General features: G+C 40.2%; 1 long non-coding RNA gene across 1 annotated transcript; it reads right to left on the bottom strand.

Moving 5' to 3' along the window:
• Positions 1-16,305: 16,305 nt before the first annotated feature.
• Positions 16,306-18,879, bottom strand: LOC140946250 (uncharacterized). Its single transcript, XR_012166827.1, has 3 exons — positions 18,721-18,879; positions 17,177-17,228; positions 16,306-16,413 (listed from the first exon to the last, which is right to left on the bottom strand). It is a non-coding gene; the product is annotated as an uncharacterized lncRNA (long non-coding RNA).
• Between the last annotated feature and the right edge of the window lie 4,183 nt (positions 18,880-23,062).

Here is a 23,062-nt window from a genome sequence, read left to right on the forward strand (position 1 = left end):
AACTTTGCTCAAGGCGGCCAAAAAAACTCTAAGATAACCCACCGTGAGAGCCGAGTTCAGTCTAATACGCTCGCTGATTTCAAACTGACATACAATGAGAACTATGGGAAGTTATGAAAAACTTTTTTTTTTTTTGGAAGGGGGGGGCGGGGTAATAGGTTAAAAGCCAGCGAGAAACTCATCAAAGTCTATGTACTGTGGCCTATCCGGTACCGATTAAATAAATAAAAGGTAACTATGAAAAAAAAAAAAAAAAAAACATGCTCCACTACAAGGTTCAGTCAGAGGGTATATAAGAGAGATTTCTGTAGCCATGTTTTTGCAAATCCAGACAGATATATGTTCTTATAATGTTTTGAGCTGTTATTTTTATGATTCACTCAATTTGGTGGCAGTTCCTACTGCTTGAATTTTGATAAATTTCGTGACACAGCTCCTTTAATTTCCACTATTTTGGATACACTTCTGACGTTCTTGACACCTAGGAAAGAGGAGTATTTTATCAGGTTGGAGATCCGTCAGTAACAGTGAAACTGTCAAGAACCCTCGAAGTGGCGAGATTTCTTCGTTAGACATAAGTCCGACATATTTCTGTACTACCTATGATCAGCGGAATTGTGAGACAATCGTTCTCAAATGGAATCTTTCCGACCTTATTAAAAACATCGCTGGTTCGTCCAAAATTGAAAAAGCCTGATCTTAAACCTGATTTATTAGCGAACTACAGACCTATAGCTAACATACCATTCCTCTCCAGGGTATTAGAAAAATCAGCTGCCATCCAAGTTCACAACTACTTGAATGACAGTGGTCTGTTTCCTGCCTTACAGTCAGCTTATAGGAAATATCACTCAACAGAGACTGCGCTACTCAGAGTTACCGATGGCATCCTAAAGACTCTTGTCTCCAACGGTGAAGTAATACTTGTGCTACTTAACCTGTCCGCAGCTTTCGACACCCTCGATCACCAAATTCTCCTCGCGAGGCTAAGGAAATATTTTAATTTCACAGAAACAGCTCTTAAATGGTTCTCCTCTTACTTGCTTGGCCGATCTCAGCGAGTTTCTATAGCGGATGCAACATCTCCGCCACGATGTTTAGAGTATGGCGTTCCCCAGGGTTCAATACTTGGGCCGCTGCTTTTCACTCTTTATATGGCACCTCTCCAAGATGTTATACGCAGCCACGGTCTCGACTCCACGTTTTATGCGGACGACACCCAAATTTACATCGTCAAGGGATGCATCAATGATGTTTTTGCATGGAACTCTAAGAATATGTTAAAGTGCAACCCTGGAAAAACTGAAATATTACATTTCACGTCTCGTTTCAGCAAGTAACCTACAGTTTACGAAACATTATCATTAGCTAACACCTCAGTAGAAGTGAAAACAAAAGCCAAGAATTTGGGTGTCATCATGGATAAAACCTTGTCTTTCACTGAACATATCAACGAAATGTCCAAGAAAGCCAGTTATGCCATAAGATCAATTGGTCGTATTCGAAAGTACCTTCCTTCCGATGGATTGAAAATGTTGGTGAATTCCCTTGTGATTTCCAGACTCGACTATTGCAATAGTCTCTTAAATGACATCCCAAAATACCAGAGCGATAAGTTACAAAGAATTCAGAATACCGCAGCTCGAATGATAACAGGAGCCCGCAGCTCTGACCACATTACACCTTTATTAAAGAGCCTGCACTGGCTACCTGTGAAAGCAAGGATTCATTTTAAGATTCTTCTTATCACATATAAGATCTGAAATGGAAAATCTGCTGGATATCTGGAACCTCTGATTAAGGATTATCATCCATCAAGAGCTCTACGATCGTCATCCCGTTCGCTATTATGCACCCCAGCCATAAAATCCAAAACATATGGAGGACGCGCGTTTTCCACTGCAGCACCTCAGTTATGGAACACTACCCCAGAATATATCAAAAATGCGGACAGTGTTACAACATTTAAAACAAAACTTAAAACATTTCTTTTCAGGAAATGTTTCAATTGATTCTCATGCTTAACATTTTAGGTTTTTTTTTTTAAAGTTTTACAACTGACTTGATTATTGATTTTCATGCCTTACATTTTAGGATTTTTAAGTTTTACAAGTTGGTTTTAAAGTTTTTACAAACATGATAACATTTTAGGATTTTTTTTTTAAAGTTTTACAATACTTGATGAATAATGTTACAATTGATTTTCATGCTTAACGTTTTAGGATTTTTAAAGTTTTACAATTAGGATTTTTAAAGCTTTACAATACTTGATGTATAATGTCACAATAGGCTAGAAATGTAATGATCTTCAATCGGCTTTCATACTGTAAAGCGCATTGAGGATAGAAATGCGCTTAATAAGAATCTATATTATTATTATTATTATTAAGAAGATTGAAGGGAAAAAAAATAATCCCTTAATAGCCGTTGACATCGGGAATTGAACTATGTGTTCTCAGAGATAACAAAGTTCAATTTTGTGAAAACTTTTATGTTTTGAGCCAAAACAATGTCCGCTAAGGAAGGTTAATACATGTACAAAACAGAGTTCCATGCACATACTCTGCTGGACTCGAAGAAGTTGCAACTTGACTGCAGTTTCATTCAGTTCTCGGTCAGCGGACATAAGTTCCTATAAATTGACAAAATACAACCTCAGACACCTTGGCTTTTACACATTCACATCGCGCGTAGTCATTTATAAGGGCATTGAGATTGAATTTTTAGGGAAAATGGGGTGAATTGAGAATAAACGAAAGAAGAGAAGAAAAGGGTTTACACGTAATAAAGTAGGCAGATTTAGCACAGACAACGCAACCACAGTTTCGGCGACGCGCGCAGATCTTAGAAAAGCCGTGCCTTAACCAATGACAGAGAAGCAAATTGACAAGCCTGTGTACAGACCCCCCTCCCCACAGGAAAAGAGGAGGGGGAGGGGGGGGGGGGTCTGTACAAGAGCGATCGATTTATCACCGGCCATAAATTTTAATTCAACAGTTTTAGATCGAATGAAGTTTCGTCAAGATTTTAAGGGAAAAATGCTGAAATGTACGAAAAACAAGGCTTTAACCAAATTATGCTCAGAATTTCAGCAAGAGAGGTTTTCAGTTATAAAGTAGGTGCATAGTAAATCAGAAAGATCTCTTTCAGCCCTAAAAATGGGGCCGTTTCGGTAAGTAAAATACAGTTTTATTTTTGAATCTCATTTTGACTCCCTTAAATCAGGGCCAATATAGTCCAACTACCTAGGGTTGATTTGGACCCAGTAGCTGAAATGGGCCCCAGCGTGGGCTGGAAGAGCGTTTAGATTGGGCTGTTTTCGCTTGAACTGTGTTAAATGACTCCAGGAGGGGCTGGATCAGACATCGGCCTACAGGGCTGAATTGGTACTTTGAGGCTGAAACAGTTCTTTCTTATTTTCAGTGTGGTCATCATCTCTACACGATATGCCACTGTAGCCACTACACACATTCTCAAAGGCTTTTATAAATAATACTTTTACCATTTATTCAATAGATACATGTATAACTTGCATATCTCTCTATCTACCATTGGCGACAAAATTAATTGAGACACTGCGCCCTAAAGGGTCTGTCTGACTTTTTGCCACCCCCTCGGTACATTGCTGTGTTGCTGTTCGAGCTACCTGCAGAAAACATAAAACACTCCAACTTTGAATGGAGGAGACAGAGGAGAGGTGTGGGATTGTTTTGTTCTCCGGAGTTACACCATTTGAGGAAAATGTCTCAACAATGTTGTCGCCGATCTTCTTCTGTTATGTAGTCTGAAATTAAGCGACGCTAAGTGAAGTCAGTTATAGATTGCAGAATTAAATATTACCAATCCAGGAGGACCATTTCATACCATAAATACATGAAAAGCTCTCCCACATTTCTTACCTTTTTGAGTGACTCTATTTCGCAATTTTTCCTCTTAAGTTTCTCTGCTGCCTTTTTTTCTTTTTAAGTTCCTCCTGTAACGGAAATTACATACACAATTATAAACAATTGTAAAATTGTAAATTGTAATTTGCTTACCCACGGATCACTTAGGAGTTCATAAGAACTCGTTGAGACGTGTCCGTGCGTTCCAGATCGAATTGGAATTTGGAAGTGTTGGTTTTTAAGGAGAGGGGAAAACCGGAGTACGCGGAGAAAAACCTCTCGGAGCAAAGGAGAGAACCAACAACAAACTCAACCCACATATGGCGTCGACGCCAGGATTCGAACCCGGGCCACATTGGTGGGAGGCGAGTGCTCTCACCACTGCGCCACCCTTGCTCCCCAGTTATTATTGGATGAGGTTCGTGTGATATTAGGAATAATCTAGGTCGAGGTAAGTGTTATTAATTGAGCCGAAGGCTGAGGCAGAATAAGAATTATAGATGCTTTGTCTTGGCATCTGACTCATCTCCATAATCATTCACTAAAGGTAATGGATCACGACGACGCATATTGCCCTTTCGTTACGGTCGTTGCCATTTTTAACGATCGACGCCACCATTGGTAAGATACATGTAATATATTCCCTGGATTAATTAAGTTATAATAAAGCCAGTAATAAGGGAGAGCGCGCGCAGTAAACTGTTCACAGTCACCGATTTTTCCGTGAGATTGTCGAGATCGAGCGCTTTGCGTTACGGGCTGCCATCTTGCATGAGTGTCAAAACTACTTAGGGGGCGGGGGGCGGTTTGGGAGGAAGCGAGAAAAATAGGGGGACTGTAATAACATCTCCGGCTGGGATGCTTCAGAAGCATGTTGGCTTACGTGATTCATCCTCAAAATACCAAAAATCCTTCGTGTGTTTGCGCAAGATGTGGCTTATGTGTTATGAAAGCGTACGTTTATAAGAAACGACGACTTGTCAACGACTTGTCAGTGTCGGCGACTTAAACTAAGCCCGTTGTCAACGCAAATTAACATCTATCGTTTAATGACCAATCAAGCGCCTGCGTTGCTGGTACAACGCGCTCCGTGAACGCGAGCCGCAGTGATGTTATTACAGTCCCTCTATTTCTCTCGCTTCCTCCCAAACCACCCCCTGCCCCCTAAGTAGTTTTGACACTCATGCAAGATGGCCGCTCGTAACGCAAAGCGCTCGATCTAGACGATTTTACAAGAAAATAGGGGACAGTGAAACGTCTAGCGCGCAGCGGAGCACTATGAGTAAGAAAATTTGGTTATCTATGCATCCGAGAAAATTTGAAAATAACGTGACCGTAAGTGTTCCGTCCGCACCACAGGCATACCAATGTGAAATAACTCAATCCACAGGTATAGCAACCCAAATGCAACACTAGGTTTTTTGGCCTGTCATCGCATGGCCACCCGGACCTCTTAGAGAGAAAAAACAACAACAAAGTCGAGTCTGACTACATTTTTTTGTCTTTACTGGCGTGAATAACAGGGAAAGAGGTAAAGCGTTAGATACAGAACAAAAGAGACGAATTTCGTCGGAAGAAAAACATGAAAATTGACGGTGAGAAAATGAGAAATTCTAGCGGCCAGCGAGGTGACAATGAGCGGCAGTGAAAAAAAAAGGCGACCAAGGACACAAGCAACAAAAATTGTGGTGAGCACATACGACATTTCCTATATAAGATGTGTAACTGAGACGTCTCACGTTGTCGTGTTGCAAAACAACGTCAAAAACATGTACAAGAAAGCGTGCTGCACTTGTAAAGCTTTTTTTTGCTAATAAGAACAGTTGATATTTTTTGCCGTTCTCGTTGCCATCATCGTTTAGCATTGTATTTGTTTGTTTGAGTAACTCATAACATAACATAACATACATAACATACACTTATTACGTCTCCTCTATACGGGGCTATTCTGTCGAAATATACAATAATTAACAATTATTCCCCGAGCCCGAATGGGCTCTAAGTCAATAGCCCATGAGGCCGAAGGCCGAATGGGCTATTGACTCAGAGGCCATGAGGGCGAGAGGGATAATTGTTTTGGTAAAATCCAACTAGTTGGTCAAAAATATCGAGACAAAACAGCTTTAGTTAGCAAAACGCGATTCTGCGCCATTGTTTTGGTTTTCAAAGCCGGCGCTTTTCGCTAGTAGTGGGCTATAACATATAACCTAGTAGTAGCTCAACCAATCAGAACACAGCATTGATAATAGAGTACTAGTTGGATTTTACTAATAACAAATATACAATAATAAAATTACAATAGGGCAAAAAGTATATTAACGAGAGCGTCGCTTTTAGCCCTGGTTAAATCTGTGTATTACGTTTTTGAATAGTCGTAGAAAGAACGTCGTTGGAAAAAAAAAAAGATTTGGAAAAGGCTAGGGTCACCTATTATTGATGTATCAGTTTTAAGAAAGACAGTTTACTAGTTTATGTACTGAAATTTTTCCAAATTTTGTCGCGTCGGTGTTGTAGTGTAGTGGTACGGGAGAAGGATTAGGATACGAAAGGTCTGGGTTCGACCCTGGGTTACGATTGACCTTAATAATAATGATAATGAATTTGTATAGCGCTACAACTATAGAAGAATTTTCAAAAGCGCTTTACATGAAGTTAAATTAATGAATAAATAATAAATAAAAAAATTAAAAATCCCTGAAAGCTATAATAATAACAATGATATGTTACGCTATGGTAAAATCTAAAAAAAAAATGAAATTCGAAAATTCCAAACTAAATTAAAATTAAACATTAGAACTATTCCAACAAATAAAAGCTTTCTTAAAAGGAAATGTTTTAAGTTGCTTTTTGAAAATGGCTAGGCTGCTACTTGTTCTTGTAGTTAATGGCAGCGATTTCATATTCACGAACCCGTAAGAACGTCTGCGTGGGAGGCTAATAAAACAGGTGCAGCATGAGCAAAGGCCTGATCCCCAAGTGCAGAGCAGTTGACTTTTGGAACGAACAGAAGAGATTGTGCGAACGAACGAAGGGCATAATTAGCAGCTGGTTTCAGGGATAAAAGATTTTTAATGTAGGATGGACTTGGTTGTGTAGTGACGTGTAAACAAGAAGGAGCAATTTCAATTGAACTCTAAATGTTACTGGAAGCCAATGTAAGTCGATAAGAGCGGGTGTGATATATGATCAAATTTCGCAATCTGAAAAGTCACTCTAGCCGCGGCATTCTGGACTTTCTGTAAACGATCAAGCTGATATTTAAGAGCCATTTTCTGAGAAAATCGAGAATCGCAAGACACTCGTCAAAAAATCGAATTTTTTATTATTTTGCCAAAACATCCCTTTTAGTGACCTAATTTAAGGAAAAATAGTTTTGGGTTCAAACGATTCATTTTAAAGGAAAAATTAAATTCCTGTTTTTCGAACAAAACACGGCAGGATGCAATGGCAACTTCGAGAGAAGGGTGAAAGCGTAAGAAACATTCCCTGACACTGAAACTTCACCGAATTATTATTTTGTTCTTACTCCTGAACCTTAAAAGATAATTTGAAAAACAATGTCTTGTATTTTTATAATCGACAAGTCTAAAGAGGTCATATTTGTGACGTTAGACATGCTAGAAAACGAAGGCCAACTTTGACTATTAAAAAAGGCCTCTGGTATATGCCGCTTGATCATAAAATCAATATAAAATGGAACCTTGGCGTTTGTACTAACTTACTGGAAAGTTTTAGCTCTGGAAATCAAATACCATCCTGACACCAAAGCAAGCGGTGAGAGCAATTGAATTGGGAAATTTATGCAAATTAGACGGCTTGCGGACGGTTGTCAAACTAAACGAAAGGTTTTACATGAAAGGATTACTCACCATTGCTTGTAACACGTTTTTACGGCAAGGAAAGTTATTTCCAACTTTTGTTGCGTCGGTTTGAGTCACAAAATCCATAATTTTAAGCCAAAAGGTCCAAAAGACAAACGTACGTTTGCTCAGCGACTGCGCAGAATCCGGCCGTGAATCGAAATAAAGTCACAACACGTCACTGCGGTCCTTTAGAAGCAAGAGTTGCAAGAGTTTTTACTTCAGTCAGGAGGCCAAAAGATTGAAAATTCATCGCAAACTAATGACTTCGATTTTGAAAACCTTTCATCACTTCAATCGTTCGTCGGCTGATGATAAACATCGCACAAGATCGTATGACCTTTGGCGTGTGACCGGAAATCGGTCACACGCTTAAGTCACGTTAGCATACTGTCACGAATTTTAATACGATTTTTCACGTTTGCTTTCGACAAAAAATAGACTCATCGAAATAAAATCAGGCTTGCTTTATTTTTTTTATTTTTTTTAAATTTCTTTTATGGCCTGCAGAACTTGTTTCCCATGCATCGCGCGTGTCTCGCGCCCCCAGTCAGCTTCGCAGTGCTAGCGTGAAAAGCGCAAAAGACTGAAATTGACTCCTGTTCTACAGTTGATTTCTTTTATAGACACCTTCTAGGCATTGACAGGCTGTGGAAAAAGAGTTTTTTATTATTATTATTTTTTGAAGTGCTACATCATTTTCCTATAAATTTCAAACGTGACTGTTAAAAGACTGTCTGGAACCCATGGATGGAGAAAAGCTGTGCCGGAGAGAAGGTCAACCTCCCAGCCGAGCCAACTTTTGCGAGCGTTTATATGAGGAAAAAACTGACCACTTAGTCCGAGTCAACAGTGCTTGCGCATGCTGTCTTTGTCTAGCCTTGACCGTGTTGTCCCAGCTAGCTGGGCGAGCCAAAGTGGAGAAATATTAGCCGGGCTAGAAGGGTGAGGCCACCACTACCGGCTCAGTGGAGGGCTGACTTCCGGAAGCCTTCAACCCCGCCCACTACTGGTAGTAAGGCGTCTATCCGAACCAACCTTTTGTTTCTCATGTAAATGGTTTACCAAGTTTTGTAAGGAAATGGAGGAAAAGTTGGCTCGCCCAGGGTAGCTTGGGAGGTGAGTAAACACCAGATAACCCCAATAATAAGCACAAACTTTGATTGTCAGTTAGATGTCCACTATTTTAAGTAAGCGACCTGGGATGTGATTGTCGCATCCATGCCCCCTTCCAGATCCCCTTTATTATCGGTAAGCCTCTGATAGGTCAAAGTAATACAGTCGTGCCTCCAGTAAGCGACCACAAAAAATGCAAAGACTTAGTGGTCTCTAACGGGAGGTGGCCGTTTAGAAGAATCGGACCACATGGGGTCTATTCCGAGAAGAGGTCCAGGCACATTCTATTAAATGGCGGTGTAATATTATCTTTTACCTCTTTTGACAAATACAGCTTTTAAATCATGCTCAATTTAAAGAGGGATTCAGGTGAGTGAGATATAGAATAGCCTAGAATCACAACAGAATCTTCACTTTGTTGGCTACATCTACTAAGTTAGGATATGTGTAGTTCCACGATGTCACTAAAGGTCTTCATATTTTCTAAGGAACATAGTACACACAGCAAAAATAGAGAGCAGAGAATGCGTCAACTGGTCGCTTATGGAAAACAATTAACCGTGGCGCCCAAAAAGTGGTCGCAGTCACTTACAGAAGGTGGTCGTTTACTGGAGGTTCCAACTGTAAGGCTTTGACTGGGAAACTTTGGTCTTTTGGATTGGCGGTCGCACATGGAGGTTCGACTGTGTTAGGTCTATTAGAGTATAAACCAACATCACCTCACTGTGAGTGACGAGAGCCAGGAAAGTATAGTATACACTCCCTTAGGATGCACAAAATCGTTGTTTTGAGGTCCCGTTTAGCGAAATGGATCATTCAAGGGAGGTGCTGAAGTCCCATAGTGAAATTTATAAGGTTTATGGGTTTTTAGTGCAAGGCGAAACACAATACTTAGGGCCCTGTTGTTCAAACGTTGAACAACAGGAAATCACTATCAAGCGAATAAGAAGAAGCAATTGCGTTACTTATTGGATATAGATTTATCCAGGGGAAAGCGTTAGTCCCGGGGGCGTTAGTCAACTTTTCGAACATACAGCCCCTCAGTCACTCTCCTCCGCAGACTTACCCTGAGTAGACTACGAGTAGTCCCCCATTTTTCCTCAGGGATAGTAGAGCGAGCGAAACGCGAGGGCGCGTGAAAATTACCCCACGCGAGAAAAGGCACGCGCACTCGCGTTTCGCTCGCTCTACTATCCCTGAGGAAAAATGGGGGACTACTCGTAGTCTATACCCTGGGCGACCAGGATAGGGGAATATAATACTCGACCTTCCTTGCATCATCGCGAGAGCCTATAGCCTTCACTTTCTTTTGGCTCGTCCTACAATCCTACCTAACGTTCGTGGGACAGGAAAGTCTGCGTGCGAGGCTTGGGAATCTAGGGAGACTATGGTAGCATAGTGCAAATAGCCGGGATGAGCTACTTTGTCCACACGAACCAAGAGGATTGGGTCTGCTAGAAGAAATCAGTTGTAGCTTTCTGTGATAAGTAATATTCCAACAGTATAGGATCATAGTTTGAAGCCATTTCACAATCACTAGTTTCTGCGCACCTCTACCGGCGAGTTGTGGACAAAAGCAGCAGATAGCTGTATGCGAACCTTTTTTCCACAAAATGGTTTCTGGGTTTTCGTATTCGACAGTGTCATGTATTGATTTTTTTTTAATCTTAATCGAGGTCTTTTTTATTATGTACTGTCTATCTGACTGACTGTTTCTTTGTGTTTTTTTTTTTTTTTCTGGTAATAACAGGTTTCATAATTTGGTCGTGGTTGGGGTTATAGGCTCCTGATCGTGAGCAAATAGCGAAAAAATTAACAAGCAAAACCAAAGTGAACTATAGCGTTGAATCCGTTGGCCACGGAGAACTGGTATTATTCTGCAAGTTCTTCACTACAGCAAGAGAGTATACTCCCTTGACTATGGGACATTGGGCCGGGGGAACTTAGTATTTTGACCCGGCATAGGGGAGGAGGGGAGGGGGAGGGGGGTACTCTGGCCAGATTCCAAGTCACGGGGATGATCGAAGTATGTTTTTTTCTTGGTTTGAAAATATTTTGAACAAATTTTTTTTTTTAACTGTGGCTTTACTTAAGTATTCAAAATATTCGTTCTTTTTTGGTCTTAATTTTCGCTTCCACGGATCACTCACGACACTTGGAATCCGAGGTACCCCTCCTGTTTAGTACTTCGAAGGCAAGGTAGGTAAAGCCTAGTAGGTAAATAAAAGAAAAATAAATATGCATGGCTGTTTCTACTGCGATGAGAGGATTTCTTGTCAAAAAATGTGAAAACTGTATTAAAATTGCTGACAACAGCTACGAAAATTTCGTGACAGCATGCTGACGTGACTAAAGCGTGTGACCAATTTCCGGTCACACGCCAAAGGTCATACGATCTTGTGCGATGTCTATTATCAGCCGACGAACGATTGAAGTGATGAAAGGTTTTCAAAATCGAAGTCATTAGTTTGCGATGAATTTTTATTCCTTTTGCTGAAGTAAAAACTCTTGTAACTCTTGCTTCGACGTGTTGTGACTTTATTGCGATTCACGGCCGGATTCGGACGCAGTTGCTGAGCAAACGTACGTTTGTCTTTTGGCTAAAAATTATATATTTTGTGACTCAAACGACGCAAAAGAAGTTGGAAATAACTTTCCTTGTCGTAAAAACGTGTTACAAACAATGGTGAGTAATCCTTTCATGTAAAACCTTTCGTTTAGTTTGACAACCGTCCGCAAGCCGTCTAATTTGCATAAATTTCCCAATTCAATTGCTCTCACCGCTTGCTTTGGTGTCAGGATGATATTTGATTTCCAGAGCTTAAACTTTCCAGTAAGTTAGTACAAACGCCAAGGTTCCATTTTATATTGATTTTATGATCAAGCGGCATATACCAGAGGCCTTTTTTAATAGTCAAAGTTGGCCTTCGTTTTCTAGCATGTCTAACGTCACAAATATGACCTCTTTACACTTGTCGATTATAAAAATGTAAAGCATTGTTTATCAAATTTTCTTTTAGGATTTTCAAGAGTAAGAACAAAATAATAATTCGGTGAAGTTTCAGTGTCAGGGAATGTTTCTTACGCGTTCACCCTTCTCTCGAAGTTGCCATTGCATCCTGCCGTGTTTTGTGCGAAAAACGAGCATAAAATCTATTTTTCAAACTTTTCCTAATTTCTCCTTTAAAATGAATCGTTTGAACCCAAAACTATTTTTCCTTAAATTAGGTCACTAAAAGGGATGTTTTGGCAAAATAAAAAAAAATTCGAACTTTTGACGAGTGTCGTGCGATTTTCGATTTTCTCAGATAATGACTCTTAAGTAGACTAAATAGAAGTGCGTTACAGTAATCAAGGTGCGAAGATACAAAGACATGGATCGATGTCTTTGTGGATTGCACGGTAAGGAATTTTCTGATCTGTCTTATGTTGTATAGTCCGCGAAAAGCCTTGCTACAAATCTTGCCTATGTACTGTGAACATTCATTCGCATATGAGCATCGAACCAGGATCCGAGGTTCCGGACGCTTTCTAAAGGTTTAATGACGGTGTCACCAATGATAATAGATTGTAGATGTTTTTTCAAGTTGTTTACGGGTGCCAATAATTAGAAAGTCAGTTTTCGCGTCATTGATCATTAAACGATTTCTTTGTTGAAGTGCAGCCTTTTCCACTACCTTGGAAATGAATGGAAGATTACTGACTGGACGGAAATTTTTGTAGACCAAATCAAGTCCAGGTTTTTAAATAGAGGGATGACAACAGCAGTTCTCCAATTTTCTGGAACGCAACCACTGAGAAGAGAGAAAGATTAACCATCTCAGTGACAGAGGGCGCTAATACACCAAGACAGGACTTCACTAGCCATGTAGGAACAGGATCCAACCGATAAGAGGCATTGGAGGATTCTCGAACAATCTTACACACTTCTCCTATGGATAGCGGAGAAAAATTCTCCAGATTCTCCTTTGGAGTAACAGGAGCAAGTCGAGGCTCTTGAACTTGAAACTTGTCAAGATTTCCCTTTATGATTTCAATTTTTTTGAAGAAGGTGCCAAATTCGTTTGCTAGCTTAGTGGGATCATCGTGCTCTGGAAGAGCCGTCTCAAGTGGTTCCCTGGACAAAGAATTAACCACACGAAATAGCTTGCGAGAGTCACCCGCACACTGATCAATTAGGTTTGAATAATAATTCACACGTGCAGATTTAAGAAGTGCAGAGTACTGATTACGAACTTTATGCAGGGGCACCCAACGGCAATTTTCGGGAAAATATCTGTTCGGAAGACGATTTGAGAACTAGAATTTTCGGAACATTTGTTGTAAAATTTCTTGCTTGCCTGCCTCTCCTAGGATTTTCGAACATCTACAAAATGGTATAATTACCCATTTTAAACGGATATTTACCCTAAAAAAAGCCACCTAGAATTTTCGGGAGCCTTTTCCTGGCTAAAATTTTCGAAAAGGTAAGTTTTGATCCCTATAATTTTCGGATCACTAGACTTTCAGCTAGGAAATCCGAACAGATGAAAAGTTTTTAGGGGATAAAAATATGCCTATATCTACCGTTTAAATACTAAAATACGTTCAACAATGCTATGTTAAGTAGTTTTGAACTATATCCTCGTTGGGTGCCCCTGTTTATGGTAATTATTCCAGTCGCCAGGGAGGTCAGTTTTCAAGGCTTTCTTTTCAAGGCTTTCTTTTCAAGGCGACGACGTTTACGCTTGAGTTGTTTAATGTCATCATTAAACCACGGGATCTTTGGACGATTTATCATAATCCTTGTTTTAAGCGGGGCCTGCTTGTCCAAAATGTCAGTAAGGGTCATGTAAAAGCAGTCGGAGAGTGCATCAATGTTGTCCCAGTGTACGCTTGCACAAACCATAGAAGAGGCAATATCAGCCGAGAATTCGGCAATATCAATATTTCTGAGTTTACGAAAAGTCAGTTCTTTGCATGATAAAGCTGGTCGCGGGAAGCCGATAGGACACTGAATAATAAAATGATCGGAGATGGGAAAAGTAGCTTTAGGAGAAGCAAGAACAACATCATCCGACGAACGAGTAATAATTAGATCCAAGGTACCTTATTATAGGAAATTAACGCTCCATAAAATTAACGCGAATCATTAAAATTCGCGTTAATTTTGTTGAGCGTTAATTTCCGCGACGTTAATTAAGTGCAGCGTTAATTTCCGCGCTCTTAATTTCCAGTATTTTAACCCCAATTCTGGAACCTGCCCAGACATTCTTGACACCTAAAAAACATTAATTAGAAGCTTTCTTTCTTTCCATTTACCCTCTATTTTTCATCTTTCGCAAAAGCTAGGGCGAAGGTCTACAATATTTCGAGTTCATCTTCATCTTTGTCGCTGTCAGAAGTAATGTCAAAATCTTCTCCTTTTATTTCGGCCACCAACTGTGTCTTAATCACGTTAATTTCCTTTATTATGAAATTCTACCTCCTTTTTCGCGTTAATTTTCTCTATTCGAAAGTCGTTTTCCATTAAATTCGCGTTAATTTCCAATACCTTAATTTTATGGAGCGTTAATTTCCTATAATAAGGTATGACCCGATAAAAGGGTCGGGCGGAAACGTGTTGCGAAAGACTAAACGTTTCCAGTAAATCCATAAATTTCTTGGTGTCATTGTCACGGAGGTCATCTAAATGAAGGTTGAAGTCTCCAGAGATAACAAGAACCTTGGGGCACATCAACATTCTCTAAAAACTGAGAGAATTCATCAAAGGAAACAGAGGCAGGAACAGGATGTAACGAAGAATATGGAGGTCGATACACCATTATATGTCTCATTTAGACTACGAGTAGTCCCCCATTTTTCCTCAGGGATAGTAGAGCGAGCGAAACGCGAGCGCGCGTGAAAATCACCCCACGCGAGAAAAGGCGACACGCGGCGGGGAGGTATCTCCATGATCTTTCAAACACGTTTTTAAAAAGATTGAAACTACTATGAGGTGAAATTGCATGTCAAAAGTGCTTCGTTTAGTACAGATAACAGTCGAACATCAAGATTGTCAATTTTTTACCATATTTCTAACCAGGAAAACTTCATCCCAAAATATCTCGATAACGCCCTTACAGATTTCGCTTAAACTTCACAAACATCGAGGCAGCTATCGTAGGTAAAAGCTCCAGTAAACGATTTGGGAAGAACAGTTCCCAGTGCCGAAAAATACTGCTGGAAGTAAAATAGGTAATGGCGTCATTTCGTTCCTATGACAACTCCGATGTCATTCTAACCCTGATCATAACAAATTTTCATCTTTATCTAATACAACTGTGGTGTTAATTTTTCCAAATCTTTGTTTATGGCGACGTAGTTTACGCTCAAACTTGGGAGGTATTGACCCTGAAAAACTGTATCGAGCCTCCTTAACCAGGTCTCGGTAACGGTGCAAAGGCCAATGTCATTTTCTACGACGTGGTCAATAATGCTCTCGATCTTGTTTCTAACAGATCTAGAATTGAAGACCGCAAAGTTTAGGAAAGTTGAACGTGGATTGACGAACAAATTTGTATGAAGTGAAGAGTTAGTCGAAGTAACGTTAGAAGATAAGTGATTGTTTATATTCACAGGTGTAACGATAGAAACACTCTCAATCACGGGTGAAAAATGTGTCTCAAAAATGGCAGCGACCGTTTACGAAAGGGAACTTTGCCACAACTAACGAGTGCATGGACAGTGAAACAATATTTACTGTATATTATATAGTATACTTATCATTCATCACCTTGTGTCTGGTGTGTTCGTCAATGTAACAGCTATATGTTTGTCTCTTTGTATCACGCTCATCCATATCCATAGCGAATTTCTGGCCACAAGTAAAAAAGCCAACAAAGTTAGTTGTTTTTGCCGACAAGGTTCTTTCACAAACCTTTCAAAACTCTCTGTGTTTTAAGTGAGCGTAGATCAGATACGAGAATGAAGGACACCACATTTAGTTTTTCTCTCACGGGCAGTTTTCTGGCCTGCGAATGCACCCTGCATTTAGCCCCGCCGATCCTCAAATCTGATTGGCTATCAATTGTACTGATTTCAACACTAGTAGGATAGTACGCGTCATGCCTAAGTAACTGGACAGAACGTGCCATCACGCGCGCGCTTAAATGGCTTTTTTGTCACTGCTAGCAAAAAACTCTCGGAATTTCTCGTGCTTTGATTGAAAAAACCCTAAAAAAATCACAAATTTTGTTATAGTCATGATTAATAGGTAACAGAACTTCGTGTCGTCCAATTCGGTCTGTAATCATACTCGTGATTAAAGAAATCGGGTTTATCACTCGTATGATTAAAGACCGAACTGGACTGCACTCAGTCCTATTACTATTATTAAGTAGCTATGTAAGGTAGTGTTGCTTACGGGCTCTTATTGTGAGCTTGGGTCCCCTGTGGTCACAGGTAGAATATCATCTTACCTTTCTTTCCTTTAAACAAACATTAAGTCTCCGCTGTTGATCTAGGTCGTCTCTTAATCTACTCATTAATGCTCTAAGGTAGGCGGTCTCTTCCTGGCGATTTCGAACATCCATCTATGTGGTACAATACGACAAAATCAGAGTGAAAAATTCCAGTAAAAACAAGACAGCTTTAATGTAATCTGGGCAGGGATGTTCAAAGCTGGATTAAGATAACCCAGGGTAAGTAGGAAATTTGAATTCAGATAAGAAAGCTTAAAAATCAAATTCAGTTTAATAAATTTTGCTTACAATTTGATGATTGGATGTTCTCAAAAGTATAGATGAAATTATTCGGGGACATGCTTTTGATCAAAAGAAAAAGAAACCCGAATTAAAATTTAACCTTGGTTTAGCGCTAATTGGCCTTCGAATAACTGGGCCCTGCACATTAACCAATATGAATCACACAATCCACTTCCTTATGACCCTTTACAGACTTTTTGGCAATAACTTCACGGCTTAACGCTGATGTTCTATGTCAGTAAGAGCCTTAATGAAAACAGTGGTAAACAAATAATTTTTAGGTTAGGTGAATTTAACGTTGATCCCATTATTTAGCCTTCTCTTCCTACAAAGTTATTAGAGAGGGATGCGGTAGCCTGCGTTACTGGCAGGATGCTTGTGCCCGGGGTAATTTATTGGCGAAGCGAGCGGTAAAGCCGCTAGGGTTCTTAATCTTCACGCGGCTCCGCCGCCAAAAAACTACAGCACTCCCGCTAATCCCGCCAGCTGCGAAGGCTAAGGGATGCGGTAGAAACAGATGTTACATCATCTTATATTGAAGAGGACTCGTTCTACACAACTGCAACTAACAATATCCGAGCAACACGACAACCTTAAGTCCTGTAGCTTCAGCCGTTTTCTGTCCTGCCACTGTCTCACTATTTCTGAAACGAAGGACAAAATATTTCGCGTAATTCGACCACAAAAATCTTCACTTTTTCCATCTATTTATTTTATATAGGTGTGCACATTTACCTTCCCGACATATTACCCCGACTCTCTAAACGTTCACTGTCCTTTATTCTGCCATAACATCGTTGAGATCGAGCACTTAACGTTACGAGTCCGTTACGGGCGACCATTTTAGTTTCGAATGTAACGAGGGTCGGGTGGTGTCGGGGTTTTAGCGGTGGTGGGAGGCAGGGAAGAAAAACAGAAATTTTTCTCGTCTCCTCCTAAACTTTCCCCCGCCCCCTAAGTGGATTTGTTACTCGACGGAAATCCCCAGGCCAGACCCAGTACAATTGAAACCAAGCTGGATGCCCCCAAGGGTAAGTACTCGATCTCGACGATCCTACTGAAAAATAGGGGTCTATGAACAGTCTATAAATCAAGAAAAATAGAAGAACAAGGCCATGACGACAAGATGTAACAGGAGCTTTGCTTTTATCGTTTGAAATTCTCCTTTTATAACCGAGACCATTATAAGACATGGGTGATGAGAATTATGGAATTGATCGCGGATTAATTCAGGACATTTGCCTGGGTTTTAGCGTTCCAGAACAATTGTGTGATGTTAGACTGTTATCAGTCAACTATTTCTTCGTAAAATCGTCGAAATCAGGCGGCCATCTTGGTTTTAAATGTTCCGAGTCCAGTCTAGGGATGAGCGTGAAATCTACTTACTGCGCTTTTCACAAACATGCGAACTCCAAAGTTCAAAGGCCGCCTTCACAATTACGTTTTTGGCTGCCGTCAATCATAATTACGATTACAAGCAACGAACCTTGAAACAAAGAAACATACGAAACGGATCGAAATCCTCCCATCACAAATCAGAAACCATGACCTTTTGAACCCGTTAAAGTAAAGTTTTGTTTCCTAAGAGGTCCGTTAGGATGATTGGCGGCAGCGAAAAACGCGATCGTCAGTTGGCTTGTGAACTTCAGAATTCGCATGTTTGTGAAAACCGCAGTAAGGGGCGGGGACCCGAAGCCCGCCCCCTCGGTACATATGAGACCCAGATGGTCGCCCGTACCGGTGAGAGCTCGGCCCTTAAGATCTTACCAAAAATAGGGGACTGTGAACGGTCGAAGGAGATGTTAAATTAAAAGCATTTTTTATAGGACATTTTATTACCGCAGCAGGATTAGCTCAGTCCTTGACTGCAGAGCGGGAGGTCGCGGTCGTCGCGCGTTCGATTCCCGAGACCGGACCAACACTCAGGGTCTTAAATTGACTAAGAAATGAAGGTACTCCCTTTGCAGTGTGAGCGGCTAGACCGTTGGGTGGCTCGGATGACCACGTAAAATGGCGGTCCCGTCTCCAGTAAGAGGCGTAAAAACAGTGTCCCCTATGGTACTTTCGTTCTAAATACATTGACACTAAAATAAAGTGCATTTATTTATTTACTTATTTTGTTTCTTGTCTCTTTACCTTAGATGCACCAAGTCATCTTCATAAGAACCCAGAAGCTGGACTTTTCTTTCCATTCGATCGTTCATCTGTTGAACTTTAGTGACCATCAGTAAGTACTCTTCTTTTTCGAAATTTGACATTATTTAGCCAGGGACACCAAACGACCGTTTTCTGTAAAATATCAGTTCGGAGAAGACGGCTAAAAATTTCTAGATGAACGTTCCCTTCATGTACAATTTTCGAGGCTTCTCTGATAAATTCCCTACGATTTTCTGAAGTTTGATTTTTCATATTTTAAGACCACATGAGAAAATAATCTAAGTCCCCTTAATGAGATGCATATTCACCAATAGAACCATTGGAATAGGGTGCTTTTCCATTGGTACCAATCGTAGCATTGGTACCAATGGAGACCCTTCTTATCACCACTAACACCAATGGAGTCTATTTGTGAGTATTTGACAACCCTCCTCGTCAATTTTTGTGGCCAGTTGTTCTTTGTATTCAACCTGTTCAGTTCCCTTCTTGACCGTGTCCCGCTTTTGCCTTACTAACGCCTAGCAAAAGTTAAAAACACTAGTCTCAGGCTCTCAGTTGAGTTGCAACAATCGAATAGAAAAACTACGGTGAAAAAAGGACGGGCAAAGACTGGGGAGAGAGAAGGTAATCTGCGGAATTTATACTCTTTTTATTTTGCTGTTGCCCTTTCATTTCGCTCCTCGCAACAAGTTTGCTTTTCAGATTCTAATGCACTTTTATGTGTGGGTTCTTTAACGCCCCACAGTTTTCATAACAAAAAAACCAAAATTTAATTTAATTTTATATTAATTAAATTACGTTGTTGTACCGCTTTATTTCTTTTGCACTGTACTAATTCAACCATTAATTCAGTTTAAAAGTTTTTTCCTGTAGTACGGTAAATGTGATGAACAATAAAAAAAACGTCCCAGAGTTTACATGTGAACAAAGGCTGCGGCTATACAGAGCAAACGGTTTTTTCTCCTTACCCGTTTGCAGATGACATAACAAAGGCAGCACTTTCTCCTCGTTTATTTGACGAGTGTCGGTCCGGCCGGGGTGTGAAGCCGCTCGGCAGACCGTCGTTAAGCCAACCGAGCTAATTAAGCAGCGGCTGGTAACCCGAGGGATCTTGAATCATATTATCCTGATCTGGACAGCACTCAAGATATTTTAAACATAATAATATGTGGTGTATTCATGGTCTTACATCACCACCAATGAAGACTCTTAGCAATAGAATTACATATCTTACAAATGTCACATACCTTTTGTTGTTCACTAAGTTTGTCTTCCCTGGAGTTAATGTCCTTTTGCTGTTCATCCACCAATGCAGACAGCTGCACGAGCTGTTTTCTTTGTTCTTCCAGCTCAGCGTCTTGCTCTAGTATCCTCTCCTCGTATTGCTCCAGTTTCTGTTTCTGTTTATCGCTTAATATAACTCGCCGGCCATATCAGACATTTTATACTGTAAGCCGTTCTTGCGAGCCCTCAGTCTCTTAGTTTGCGGTATATGGAATCCGTAACAAAAATGTAACGCGATCAAAATAACCCATTTTTTCAGAGGTTTTCGACGGGTTTTGATGTTCTAAGGGACGGACCATTAAAAAACTTATGGGGGGGGGGGGGGGCGGGCGAAGTACAAAAAAAAAAATTCGCGCAAGGGAAAATTAAATGAAAAAAAAATTCTTGCACGCCACTTAACCCTAAAAAATATTCATGCTATGGCCTAAAAAAAATTCATACAAGGAATTTGATAACGAAAAAAAATTCCTGCGGCTCGAAAATTCCCTTCCCCCCCGCCCCCATAACTTTTCTAATGGTCGGTCCCTAACGACAAACACATCTCCTCCGGACCCTGTGAGGGAGAGAAGCGACGACCGGAAATGCGTCTGCTGTTCGCAAGCTACAATAAATGCTGCATTTTATAGAGACAATATACTTGAAAAAATGGTGCTTAAGGTATAGTTTGAGAGTGTGTAAGACCTGTAAAAGGTTATTTTCGAGTTGCCTCAAGCCTCTGTTTCAAAGCGAGGCTATGTGTGGAGCCACTGATATGAAAATAATATTTTATTCCCATGCACTGAAATAAAACCCTTAGGGTGCTTCCATTTGTCAAAACTGAGCGGCCAGCACCTTCCCGTCGTAAGGAGAATTTCACTTTTAATCAAAACTATCCAGCTAGATCAGTCAAATACTGAATAGTGTGCACGAAAAAGATGGTTTTTCCAGGAAAACTCTTAAAAGGCCATTTCGTTTTCAAACTGACTGGTCCGGCAATGGCCCGGCCGCCAAGTTCGGGCAAATGGACTGAGCGCCCTTAGCTTCGTTTTGAAAGTGAGAGTTTTTTGGAACTCGGAAATTGCTTGTGACTTTATTCCTTTATCATGAAATACCACAGCAACTGACATATCTGAAGACAACTTTTTTCAGGGGGTACTTTGCTTTGAACGCGTTAAAGGAAAATAGGATTCAAGTATTTCGCTTTGCATTTACATACGGTCCTGCAGTAGCTGTTACCTTAGTAGCAAGACCAGTTGTTCCAATTTGTAGACATCTGACTGCAGAGTGGCTTCCACGCTTGACTGGGGCACAGTCTCCGTCTCAACTGATCTCGTCTGGGGTTTAGGTTCTTTTCTGGGAGACTGAGGTCTAGAGAAGTTCATAGGATCTTTCTTAGGGGAGGAGGGTCGGGATGATTCTTTGCGCGGAGATGTTGGTCTGATTTTGCGTGCAAAAAATGATATCTTTCACTCTTCTGTCCATAAACTTACGTTAACCAAAACGTCCTTATCTAATGTTCGCATCCACTTTTTTGTTTTGCTTCATCAAACAAGCAGTAAATAAACAGAACACAAACATTTTCTTCGTGCACAAACCTACTGGCCTGTTCCAGGCTCTCAGCTAGTAAGAATGACGTGCAAGTGAAAGGCACGCGAAATGTGAGCGCGTGATTTCAATTTCGCGTACCCGACTGTCTCGGATCATGGAACAGGCCAGAAACCTACTGACAGACAAAATGAAAAGTATTTACACTGAAAACTAAAGTTATATACAAACCGAATTTGCATAGTTAACACTAATGTTATGCAACGATTCCTTCATAGGGACTGTCTTTTAAAATATACATCTTTCATGTTTTAATTTAAAAAAGACAGAATTCGTCTTTCCTAGTTTGAAAGAAAACGGAGAGAATACTTATATAACAAATGATGTTCATTTACCATCTAAGTTTCTCACTTTTTAGTAGAACGATCCTGATACGAAATTAATTTCTAACAATGCCTAAGTGATACATAACGATTTAAGTGCTAAATAGATTACCGTTAACAGCCATTAAAAAGTCGTGCGCAATCAGATCATTTAATGTACAAATGCAAAGCAACAGAGAACAAAAGAAAGTTCTCTGAATTTTGCTTTCAACGTTTTCCAATACCAAAAGGGAGATACTAATTTTTCATAAATAGTTTAACATACCACCAAAATAGTCAGTCAAGGCCTCTTACGATACTTACAAAAGTTGACGTTGAACACTGTTTAACAGATCTCGAGTGTCGATAAAAAGAAACAAAACAATTTATATCTTGAATGCTAAGTCTGTCCTTAATTATTCAAAGCTTGATTTAGAAGCAGTCTTCATTAAATTTAGAACTCAAACTCAGACGTCTGAAAATAAAGCAGCTATAAATAATCTAAGAACAGATCTTTTATTTTTCGCGAACTGAAAAGAAGGATAAACGTGTCTTGAACATTGGATTATTTTAACGACTTTTAAAAACGCGCCAGAGAATGTGAGCAGAAAGAAAATCAATACTACAAAAATTGAAAAGCAGAAAAATGCGTTCTCCGTAAGAAAACCGATATTTTTTTTCAAACTGTAAAAGGAAAACAGGTTCGCTCGAATGAACAATGTTGTACTACTTTTTTGACTTTTCATATCTAAAACGGACGCGAGAGCAGAAAATTTGTTACGATTTGAAGAAATAACACAACAGTTTTCAATTAACAAGACATGTTGCGGCAAACTTATGCCATCTTCAGGTGTAGAAGCTCGTTACAATGTTATTTCTTCAAATCATATCTAAAACCAATGACAAAACACTGGTTCGAAACACGTGGGCCAAGTTCAACAGCTTTAGGCCCTATCCACACGAATCCGGATATTTTTTGAAACTGCATCCTTTTTTTGGCACGACTAAGCTTTTTTTGTGCACACGAAACCAGTGAATCCGCCAAGCGAAATTAGCTCTTGTTCGGTGAAAACGCTCGCAGTTCGCACGAATCAGGGTAAGAAAATATGCGGTTTCAAAAATGTCAGGACTCGTGTAAACATGGCCTCAGT

This window comes from Porites lutea, chromosome 1 (assembly GCF_958299795.1).
Source record: "Porites lutea chromosome 1, jaPorLute2.1, whole genome shotgun sequence".
Lineage (NCBI taxonomy): Eukaryota > Metazoa > Cnidaria > Anthozoa > Scleractinia > Poritidae > Porites > Porites lutea.